Below are 12,881 nucleotides of genomic sequence, written 5' to 3'. Positions count from 1 at the left end.
TAACTCTTCAAGATAATCATGAAGCTGTTCTAAATTATCTATTTGAAGGATCTGAAAAAACCTTAAATTTTACACTGCAGCATTTGACAAAATAAGTGTATGAACAAACACGAAATGCTTATCAGCAAAAGTCATAATTAAAAAAAGAAATACGAGAACACCCAGAAGACTTGAAGAAGCAGTGCAATAGCCCAGAATAAAATGGAAACATGGTAGCTAGAATTGAGTGCAAGTAGGAGAAGAAACTGATTTTAAAGGAGTTCTTGTAGGCCACGTTCCTGCTAGGACAGCTTTACCGGGGGACTATAGTCATGAAGAACACGCAGATGAGAAGGGCTATCCTGGCAACACTATTCTTTTTAGCAGTTTAATACTATCCTCTCTTTCACTCTGAGGAGAAGATACTTCTCTAGTAAAGCACAGTTTTCTCCGATTTATCATATCGGCACATCCAGGTTAGCTGAGGATTATATTTCTTTATGCGTATGACCCTACAAGCAAAGTGCAGAAGTAGAATGAGGGAGAATGCAGAAGCGGTGAAGAACTGGAATTGTAGGTCTGCAGGCCATGTAACGTAAAGGGGAGGGAAAGCAGCTCGAAGAGGAAAAGAAACACATAGCAGAGAGACTGACAGGACTTTGAGAATGTAAGGCACTTCAAGAAAGGATAAAAAATAAAATTTTGCCATAAAATAAGTGTGAGCCTTGGAAAGAAGAATCTGAACTTGCGCATCAGAATGAAAACCAGAATTTAATTCCGAAGACTTCAACCCAGCATCAACAGTCATACACAGTAACCTGTTGCCTGAGTAGTGCCTGTATCAAATATATACCATGTGCTTAGTTTCCTCTGAACATGGCTGGAAAAAAAAAGCCAGGCCACCTGGAGCCTCTCAGCACCGTACCAGATGGCACCTGTGCTTAGACCTTCATACGTAATAGAAGCGACTCAAGGCCACTAACACAGGTTATAAAATAAAGGCCCTTGAGGCCCTGATAAACTGCATCTAGGAAGTTTCAGGTCTTCTATGCATGATGCTATGAAGTATAGGGGAAAACATAATGAAGGCTTCGAAACATGAAAATCGCAGGCAATAAGAACAACAACATCAGGACAGAGAAATCAACAGCTATTTTATGGGGAAGTTTCAAGGGACAAAACTCAGACCCCAGTTTTTTCCCCATAGCAAAATTCTCACTAAGTCTCTCTCAGTGCTATATATTAGCACCATCAGCCTCTGAAATCCACAGGAATAAGATGCTTGGATTTTAAGGACACAGGAAGACAGTGCCATTTAGAATTTTTATCTGATCCTTTTGCTACGGTGACAGGCAACAATCTTAACTGTGGCCATAAAAATTTCAGGTCACCCAACTGAAAAGTCTTATTTTCCTTTAACCTCAAGACAGCCTTTCTGGAATTCTTTGAAATATTCCTGCAAAATAATTTGAGAAAGGATCACTCAGACTTCTTTAAAAAAGATGGTATGGAGGCTAAAAGTAAATATGAGTTCAAAAAGCAATTAGACAATTTCATGGAGGAAAAGCCTATTAAACCCATTTATTGAACCTGTTATTTGATTATTTGATTGAATGGCCACAGGCTGCTGGAAGCAGAGAGGGTTACTGTGGGCTACCTGTTCCCTAGGCACATGCTCCTGGCTACTGACAGAGACAGGAGAGTGGACTAGGATTACTTTTGACCTGACCAGTGAAGCATGGCTATTTTTATACACCAGACATGATCCAAAGAATGTTTAATGGGTTTATAGTTATCCAGCGGGTGCTTAGACTGGCCAAATGAAGAGCAATCTATTTCAAACATCCTATTTTAGATGGATGTCTGGGTACAATGCAGGCAAACCCATTTTATTTGTAATTTTCACATTTATCATAAAAGCATTGATGTAAATTATTTTTTTCGTACAGTTTCTATTTGCATCTTCCCATCATTTTTTCACACAGGCTTAGTGCTTCCTTATTAGGACCCTTTCTGTTTTAATTTGCCTGTAAACTCAGTGTGCTTGTACGTGAAAATATGCAACTCTGAATACATAGTAAGAAACTCGTAAATTAGTGGCTTATTATTGTGTTATGTACTATATCTGTTTTCTTAAGTGACAAAGCAATGCATATGCAGAAATCTGTCTTCTACCAAAGTCAAGACGCATAGAGGGACAAAACAGGGTTCTACTGATGTCAGCAGATGAGAGAACAAAAATCAGAAAGAGTCATGATAGCCTACACTGAGGAGATGACTAGATGGCAATTAACCTGTAATTGTTCCTCTTTTATTGTTTTTATTATTATTATAATTAATTAATTTGCGTGGTTCTCATAAACGTTATTAGATGCGTCTTAAAATCAGTTCGGTAAATTGTTTCTAAGTTGTTGGTAAGGTTACTGAAGTAATAGTCTAATGCTACTAAAGCCCTTTATAAAGTATTAAGGTGACATCATTGTCTTTCTGGGACTCTTATACAACACAGACACTATTTTATCTTAAAACAGTCAAACAAAAGGCAATCATCCCATTCTCCCCACCATAAGTGGAAAAAAGAGACAGAATAAATGAAAGTTATACATCCTTCAGAAGACACTAAATATCATAAAATTCCCCAGAAGGTATTAATGAAAAAAATTAACAATTATTATTTGTAAAGTAATTATACAAACTTAAATTGAAGAACGTACATAACATGCTTAGCACCGCTAGCCTTGAATAGAAATCTAACTTTTAATAAGTAAGTCATAATTTGATTTGACAGCGCTAATTGCATCTAATTTGTCATCCTTGCTGGGGTAGAGTCTGGGATTGTCTAAGCGGCGGGATTAGCACTATGTGAACGGGCACAGGAATTCACAGCGCACAAAGCACCATGTTCCCTCTGAGCACCTGGGTGCAGAGGGACTCGGTGGGAAACAGGAGCAGATTCAGCTCCAGTGCACCAGGGCAGATCTCCCAGACCACAAATAATCCGTAGATGGACATCTATGCTATCTATATGCATCTATGTGTATACATGAACATGCAACTAACTCTGGAAGCCCAGGTCAGGCCACATTTTTCTTCTTTTGTTCGATAACAAGAAATACTTGAAATTAAATGTCATTTACCCTGTGAGGGCAATTAAGTAATTCTGCCATCTTTCCTCTCAGGCTTCTAAGTTTTCCGTGAACAGCTGTGTTTGCAGCTCACAGCTTTGCTGTGGTTTGCTGGCATACTCTGCTTTGTAGATGCAGCAAGTGAGGGACGGAATTTTTCTCTTTCTTTTTTTTTTTAATTTTTATTTTAAATTGAATGAAATAATCTTTCAAATCTAAAGAGTCTGTTTTGTTTTATATCCTGGATAAAGGCAACCCTATACTCCCCTTAAAATATATTTCTACTGAGAACTCCTATAAATTACTAGCTAATAACCCGTCATGGTTAACAACCCATAACAGAGGACATGCAAACAATGGCCTGTAAGATGCATCCAAGGTTCACGTCTGGTCAACAGCAACTGATGCAGAATGGACTCAGGTGATTACAGTAACTTACTTTATAGCATATCCAAAAAGTTTTTTCTGAACCTTTGCCAGCCTGTTGATAGCCACAACGCCAGTTTTTTACATTATTGAGGTCAGACTGAAAAACCTTGTAAGTTTTGGTTTTTCCTTCTTGTTTTTCTGTCAGAAGGACCCCAAATAGTTGAGAGCAAGATCTGTTAACAGGACAGGACAAAGGAAACAAAAAGAAAACTGGTATCTTTTTATCTTACTATCAGCATTTGGTATTACATCCTGAGAGGCCATACACAAAAAATAAAACCAGCATGGAATTTAATTTAAAAGAAAGATGTAGGAAAATCTTTTGACCTTTTATACTTTATGTTCCTCAAGACGAATTTCTTCACCACTGTGCTGATGCAGCACTGACTGTGCTGCAAAGTTGTCTCACACCGCCACAGCAATCTCCAAGATAGTTCCTGACTGCTGTAATTCTTGACAAATTTTAAGATATGAAAAAACCCAGTAGGCACAACATTTATTCAAGTGTTTTTTCACTGAGTATTGACAAAGAATATTCCTCTGTGTTTCAGCCTGAAAAACTGATGAAAATACATGTTAGAGAAGTACTTCTCTTCGCTAAGAAGTTGCACTCTATGAGTAGGAAGGCACAACTTCGATGCTTTTAGAAGAGGAATGTACGTGCTTATTTTAATTGCACACGCAATTAAAATAAAGGCACAGGAAATCTCAGAGTTTAGAAAGTAAAGATCACTGTTTCCAAGCAAATTTGCTGATGTAGTACAGATATTTTTTTTGCATTTTTGTCATTTTCATCATCATGTAGGTCAGCATAGGAACATTCACTGTTAAGAGTAAACCACTTGAACTCTATGCTCTGAAAAATTGGATTCAGGCTTGCAATCAAAATTTGAAAAGAAACAAAGGGGAAAAGAGTGATTTGTGTTCCAAGACTGTTTGAAGGTTTAATTTCATGAAAAGTGCTCTCTAGCTTAAGAAGTGGAAGTTACATGTTCTGTGAAACAAGTAAGGTTCCTCTCAGCCATTATAGTTAGGTGGAAATAGAGCCCTCAGCTGATCTTACAATTTCATTAGCTGTCATTTTAATAAAGTCTCTAATCTGTGCCAAACTTCCATTTCCTTAGAGAATAACAATATCCACTGCAATGGTAGAAAGTGTCAGGAAGATACGGTATGACAAGAAAAAATTCTTATTCCTTAAAAATCATATATTCAGCATGCAGCAGCGAACATGAAGATTTTAATAAATTCTTTTCCATAGCAGAACCTTTTTGTCTACTTCACATAATTTAAGAAGGCTCTCTGGAGTATTAATCATGCTTTTGTTAATATATTCAAGAAAATAAACCAAAGGATGCTCTTTTTCTTGGAAAGTAACATCCACGAAAAATAATTACACATATCTAGTGGCACATCATCTTGGAATAGAAATTAATTTTAGATATTTATTTTTATTAGCATGGATGTAGCATGATTCTGACTTTTTTAATTGTTCAGGAGGAATCTCTGGTTGTTCTTATTTGGAAGGAAAAATAATTAGAATTTATGTTCAGGAGGTGAGTAGTATGTGCATGTATAAAAGGAGTCAAGTTTGTAAAGGAACAACAGCTGAACAAAAGCAAATAGAGAAAGGAGAGAACACCAATTAAATTCAGGAGGATATGGAAGCCCTAGGTGAGCAAACTAACTCTTTACTCTCAGCTGTTGAATAACGACATGTTCAAAACCGAGTTATCCTCCTTTACCTTAAAGGTGACACTGGAGTATTTAAAAAAATTATAAGTCTGCAGTACTGGAGAAAAAGAAGGCCAGGGCAACTGGTAAACCTGCCCTCTGATACCAATATAAGTATCAAATCCTTTGATCTAAAATGAAGCTCACCAGAAGAACCATAACAGGCTGTTTAATTCCTGGAAACGTTTGAAAACCTTTGTTTTCAATAAACTGCAACAAATGTCAGAGAATGTGAATGTGCACTTTGGACAAAAAAACCTCTGGCATCTGAAAGTTACACAAGCCCCCAGAAAACGCGCATAGCTAGTAAACTTTCCTGATGCTGCGAGACAGCGTAGGACAAAATATAAAAGGATTCCTGAAAACAAATCTATATGTTCCTTGAGTCCTTGATGGGGAAGCAATTCAGACTTCGCATGAAAATATCCAATCTTTGCCTTTCACCTTAAAGATGTCTGGAAGCTCTTCCCTTTCTAAATTGGATTAGCAATATGCAGAAGGCAGAGGAAAGCAGCTTATTAACAGGGGTAGAGTGAGCTGCAGCTTCTCTGAATGGCACTGTAATCCTGTCTTCCGAGTTCATCATACATCTGCAAAGTTTCAGAAACAAGCGGGTAACAATTTGTCCACGGAGACAAAACACAGCAACTAAGCACATGTAATATGGACTGGTAAAAATAATCAAGCTGACTACCTGTACCTACCAAGCGGGACTCCTAAAGTGTACCAGTTTCTGTTGTACATTATTTCGGTGGGTTGACCATGGCTGGCTGCCCAGATGCCCACACAGCCGCTCTCTCATTCTGCCTCCTCAGCAGGATGGGGGAGAAAATAAGATGACAAAGCTCATGGGTCAAGATAAAGGCAAGGGAGATTGCTTACCAATTACTGTCATGAGGAAAACAGACTTGACTTGGAGAAAATTAATTTAATTTATCCCCAATTAAAATAGAGTACCATGCTGAGAAAGACAGACAAATAAAAGCAACACCTTCCCACAGCCCCATTTTTTTCCATGCTCAACTCCACTGTCTCATTCCTGACTCCTCTTCCTCCCCGCCCTGGGCAGCGCAGGGGATGGGGAATGGGACCTGTGATCAGTCCGTAACAGCTCCTCTCTGTCTCTCTGTCCTCCGCACTCTTGTCTCCTTCTCTAGGGTGGCTCTTTCCCATGGGCTGCAGTCCTTCAAGATAAACCTGCTCCAGTCCAGGCTCTCCATGAGTCGGAGCTCCTTCAGGTCATGTCCACCTCCTCCAGCATGGTCCTCTCCACAGGCTGCAGTGTGGATGCCTGCTGCAGTGTGGTCTCCTCCAGGGGCTGCAGGAGAATCTCTGTGCGAGTGCCTGGAGAACGTCCTCCCTTCCTCCTTCTCTGACTTTGGTGGCTGCAGGGCTGTTTCTCATGCTCTTCCCCTCACTGTGCAGCATTTTGCCCTTTCTGACACAGGCTTTCCCCAGGGTGCCATCACTATGGTGGAGGGGCTCAGCCGTGCCCTGTGGTGGGTCGGTCGGAGCCACCCCTAGAGCTCCTGGATGCCAGCACATCAACACCTGCACCCTGTACATTGCTTCAACCAAAATTTCAGCGCAGCTGAGGATGGGGACAGAAGCAGACACTGCTCACACTGAAAAACAGGAGGCCAATCGCTTCACTTACAAAACTCATTGGAAAAATTGTGTCAATGCAGGTCTTGATACCAATTCTGTAACGTCGTCATGTGTCTAGGTGTCAGTTGGTGTGTGGGAAAGTAACAGAAGATCGATGAGGGGGATTGTAAACACACTCAAGTGACTTGCACCTGGGGTGTCGGAAAATACGTGTATCACACTAATTGTTGTTTAGTCTTATGTGCTCAACAAGTAGAACATCTGCACTTAGATAACATAGGCCTGTGGTAGACTCGGGGACACCTTGTCAAACATGCCTGAGATTCCTGCCCTGCTGCTGAAGAAGATCAAAGCAGAGTGAAAAAATACGCCTGCTTGTATCCCTGATATACAGGCAAGAACAGCAGGTTCGAGCTTGCTCGCTCTCTCTCTCTCTCTCTCTTTCTCCAGCAAGGACTCTCTCGCTAACAAGCAAAAACTCTCTAGCAAGGACTCTCGAGCTCTGCGGTGCCTGCGTCCCCTGCTTGTGCGCCTCTGCCCAGGTGCTGCTTCAGAGATACCCTGGTTGGCGAGATATCAAGATTAAATTTACTCTTTACATTTCATCTGTGGTTTTGTGGTTGTTCCTGTGTCCTGCCTCTGTTGGCTCACACACGGTGTCACTGCGGTTTCCAATGAAATAGGAACCCTGCCTGCATCTATTTGTTGGAAGTACTAAAGAGAGCAGGATATTGCCCCTGTTTAGAGTAAGGAAACATTGGGAAAATGCCTCCTACAGGCAAAGTGCACTTACAAGACTTCAGTGCAGACCATCCCGTTAGAAAAGCTAGCAGAAAATTTACCTAGTGGGCAGTTTCCTATTTAGTTCACTTTTAAGTAGGAGAAGTCTTCTCAATTTTATGAATATTAATTCTGTTTTTTCAACCATGAATACTAAAGATATACTAAACCACCTGGCAGCCATCGTGTGTAACTTGCTGTGTTTAAAATTAACGAACTGGATGGCAGGCCAACTATTTGTGCTACCCAGTGTGTCTTCACTATGCGTCTGTGCTATCCGGTGCCATCAATGTATTTTCCACATAGTGCCAGCAGGAGAACATAAAGCTTTTTTTATTTTATTTTTACATCAATGATGGAAAAATTCCATGTTTTACAAAATGTTTCCTTGTATTTCAGATAAGACGCTGCAGCACAGAAAGAGATTTGCCTCAGAGCTGCAGCGAAACCACTCTGGGGTCAGAAATAGCATGTGCAAATCTGACACCGGACTTATTCACTTGGCATCTCAGGGACGAGGTTCCCTCCCATTCCACTTGCTCCGTCCTTGGAAGGGGTGCAGAAGAGCTGCCTTCTGCTGCAGGGATGCGACAGCTTCCACTGAACAATGTACAGTGTATTTACTCATGTCACTATCTGCATACGCAGTGGTTGTGAGTTCGATAAGGAGGGTACTAGTAGCAACAGAGAAAGGGAATGAAGGAGGATCTTCTTTCGGACAGAATATTCATGTTGCCTAGTCTGCATTGCCTAACAACCCTGCTTGAATTATTGAATGCCTTAAGATGGATGCAAATCAATCGTGGATGCTATTTTCAATAAATGAAGTGCAACCCAGATCACAGACAGAGGCTTAACACACCTGGAAACTGTACTGCAAGCTGGTGTGAGACCCTACCTTACACATTCAATTATTGTGCCACTGCACTTAGAGAGTAAGGGAAGCCGGTTTCTTACAAGCTTAATTTTACCTGCAAAAAGTCTGACACTGGTGGCATTTCAGATGCCTGTACTTCTGGCCTTACGGCAGTTGTGCTTTCCCACAGAACAGTGTTGAAAGGCTGGATTTAATGCAATTCTCTCTATTGACAGAAAAAATCACCTTGGGGAACCACTGGTACTTCTGGCGATTTTATTGGACATCTGCTCAGTTTCACGCACATAATAACGGTAAGGTTGCTGTATCATGCTTATAACACACATTTGAAGAGACTGTTTAGTGCATGAACTGAAATCTGACGGTTCAGCTGCAGCGTGCTCGTGCTCTTACAAACTGCATCTACCGAATCAAAGAATAACAAAACAAAACACAACAGTTTTTCCTCTGTCAAAGTTATTAAAAGGTTTTTGAGTGATTTCAACGTTTCTTCTAATTTAGGAATTGTTTTTCTCCTCTCAGAAAATGACTTAGAGCACTTATATTAACAATCTTAATGATGTAGCTGGACACAGCAACTATATTCACTGAAACAAAAATGTCGTCATATTGTTAACAAATATCTTTAAAGCTCTTCATCTCTCTACTTTTTCATTTCACAAGTTGGTAATCCTTAAATAAGAAGCCTGGTTAAGTTTTATCTATTTAATCTTAGTTCCTGCCTATATTTTTTTGTTTAGCTTAAGAAGAATCTACTAAGCTCTGTTTTACCCAGTGATTGTTCAATGTAAAATACTCCTGGAGAGCAGAAGCCTACTATGGGACCTGGTGCTCTTTATACCTGTCCTAGAGCTTCTTGGTTTTGATCATCGATGTTATAGTAGTATGGAATATGGCCCTAATTCTGTCATTTGCTTAGTACATCACTCCTTTTTGCTTCAGGAGATAAATGGTCTGAAAATATTTAAAACTGGTTTTGCTTCTGTCTTCAGAACCTGACATAACACTTTCCTTTTTACTACAGAGCAGACAGTCGCAGAAGCCAAATCTGCAGGTGAATCTCTTTGGTATTTTACTCCCTATGTGAAACACATAGTGTATGACAAGCCAAATTAAAAATGCAGTAAAAAGTGAGAGAGAGTTGCAAAGAGACTTTAGATATCACTGCTGCCACAACGCATATAGTTTAAATTGTAAGCACAATGTTTCAAAGTTCTACTCTCAAGCCTCTGTTCCTCCTCCAAATCCAGCAGAAACACAACATCTGCCAAAAACGTACGTATTCAATTTGTGCTATTTCCTGACCACCGAGTTCAGCACTAAACCAAAGATTTCCTCCCTCATCCAAGGACAAACTAGTTGCAGCTTTACTTTTAATTCAGTTCACTGTCCAGAAGAAGGAACAGTCTTTCAGTCCCTGAAAAACAGCCCTGAACACCCACGGGGAGCATGGCTATTACCGGCTTGAGAGAGAGACATAAGAGGTAGTAAGAGATGAAAATCCTCGTTTCACCCTGCTAAATCCACCATTACACTATGGTGATGTGACAGGAAAGGAGCCAAATACCTGCCACTTTCATCCTGCTGAAGTGCTGAAACCAGGATTAGAGTTAGATAGTGTGGTAAAATGGGAATTCAGCTTGTGAAGGCACGAATCTCTCCGTTCCCTTCCTTATTTCGAATCTGCTCTTGCACCTGAATAGCATTGCCCCAACATGAACAAACAACACAGAGGAGCCAAGTCCTCAAAACCATAATGCTCACCCAAGCATAGTCTTACAAGATCACACACCAGGTGATCCGTGTGCACCTGAAAATTTCAGCTTAACTAAAACTGCAAGGGGACACATCCTAGACTGGTGAAAACTTGACCAGATGTTTATTGTGTTCTGGGTATTTTGTACAGTGCTCAAACTTTGACTGTATTTCTGCGTAAGGCTCTGAAGCACAGACTGAAATTGGATTCAAACCTGCCCGCGCGCAAGATGAGCACAGTGGGATTGCTCAGGTATTTGCCATAGAAAAGCTTACCTTAAATGAGAGGTTGGCGTTTCCAGTGTCCTTCTGCACATGCACAGGGAAGATCCCATGGATGCTGTCACTGCATCAGCTTCCCGTCTAACGGTACTGATTTCTTCAATACTCTAATCAAGCAGAGAACAGAATAAACTTAAAAGAAAGCCAGAGGTAACCTTCCTATCCCCTTCTTAACAGTTAACGTGTTAAAGCCACCACAGTGAGTGTCAAACTAAAACTTGAAATCAGGGAGACCGCACCGTCCTTATTTTTGAGTCAAGGCTGTGGAAGGAAGTAAAACCTCCGCTGGGCTGAGGGCACTGGCCCCCGGGGCTCTGGACTGGGGAACTCCAGTTTTCTCCAACCCTGCAGCACAAACCTAAAGCCCACACTGTCCTGAAAGCAGGGGGTAAGGGATGGCTGCCCCAGCCTCTTCAGCCAGGGAGCCGAAAAAGTGCATTTCGAGTCGTAAGAGCAGACTGCAGAGTGAAAACAAAGGGCTGACAGAAAGGCTTGCAGATGGGGCCAAATATGTCTGAGCCCTTCCAAGTTATGGAAGTACTAATACCTCTCAGGAACAGAAAGGGCTGGAAGAGTTTGGAAGTGTATTGAAAGCAGCCCAAGTATTAAGTATCTGCTTTTGCTTTTGGAACAAGAGTATACGTTGCTTGGAAAAGCATGGTCTCCTTGACAGCCTGGCTGTGTAGGGTAGAGTGTGATACGCACAGTCTGAGCCAGGAAAACATTGATTACAACAACTGTTTTGCCAGCTGGAGTTTGATAATGTCAGACAGGGATGAACAGAAGGCATCTCTCAACCTATTCTTCCATCCAACAGGAGACAGGTACTTTCGGACTAGGAAGAAAAGTGAATTAAGAGTTGTAAATTTTACTAAAGAACAAATAAGAAGTGGTTGGTGGAGTGAAACCTTAGAACTTCATTAGCTCAAATGTGCAAAAGTTAAACAAGTAACAAGTGAATAGGTGCTTTTGCAAAGAAATAAGGAAGATGGGAAACAGACTAAATCTTTTAAGAAACAGCTAGTGTTATGCATTTTGGATTTTCTTAAAATGTTGGATATTTTACACTAAAATATCTAGTATTTTAGTACTGAAAAGCCAATATTCTGACTGTTGCTCTCTCAAAAAAAATTAAATTACTTTGAGAAATCTGCTAAAAATAAAACTGTATTCAGTGGGCTTCCTTTCACCGAGTTTTAAGAGAAGCACATGAGGAATTCAAAGTAAAAATTGCCAGTTTTGATACATACTCTAAAGTGCAGAAATTGATAATGCAGACAACAGCAGTCCAAGATACCACATAAAGATAAATGACTAAGGTACTGCAGAAAAATTAATCACCCAGATGCTACCTTATTCTGATATAGCATTATTTTAACACCTGCATTAGTGTTACTGAAGGGCCTTTTCCCTGTATCTTACCTCCGCGCAGCAACACACTACATGTCTTTAAACTCGTTCATCCAACAAAGCCAAGACAGTTGGCTGAATGCTACATTGCATTTAACCATCCTGACAAGACTAGGGTCAGGCATCCAACAACCCCGGCCTAGGGAGTCTTATTATAGAAAATTTATGAGAGCAGATGTTGTTCCAAGCTTTGCAAGACTACGTGTTGTGTTTGGCACACTGGAGTTAAGCAGCTACAGTGGCACACACATTTTCTCCCAGCTGCATAAAGTAGTAATTATATTGGTCTAACGACATGCTAAAAATGTACAACTGAAGCTAAGCTAGCACGATTAAGGAATCTGAAACCTTGGGCAAGTCCTTGACTTTAATGTACTGGATGAACAGCAGGGTCTTAGAAGAACCTTTTCTGGTTTTTGGCATTTTAGGGAATAGCTGTTTATTCACTGCTTTTAAAGTCTTCTTTCTGAAAATAATTGAGGCTGTGTTTTCATGAAGAATGTCAGATTTATTGTATTAACCCTATATTTATCAAATAAAGTACCAGGAAATTAAGAAGAACAAGAATAAACAAGAATTCTATAGATTTAATTCACATCAAGAGGCATATATTTACAGAAAAATGTCAACAGTAAAATCATTATTAGTTTCTCAAAATTGACTGGAATTATGATTTAAATCTTTAAAAGGGTAAAAGAATCATTTCAATGGGTATGGAAGGCCAAATTTCCTACATAAGGCTCAATTAAGATCACACTCAAATCTAGGAAAGGGTTGCTAGCAAAGAGAACATGTTCTGTTGCTTTTGGTAAAAGGAGAGGCTGCTGATTGTCTGCTGCACTAAAAGATGGATCTAAATTGGTTTATGAACAGAGTTATATGACACAGTTGACTCTGGGATG

The sequence above is a fragment of the Chroicocephalus ridibundus genome, chromosome 1 (assembly GCF_963924245.1).
Source record: "Chroicocephalus ridibundus chromosome 1, bChrRid1.1, whole genome shotgun sequence".
Lineage (NCBI taxonomy): Eukaryota > Metazoa > Chordata > Aves > Charadriiformes > Laridae > Chroicocephalus > Chroicocephalus ridibundus.
The sequence above is the reverse complement of the archived record's forward strand: the minus strand, read 5'-3'. Positions refer to the sequence as shown.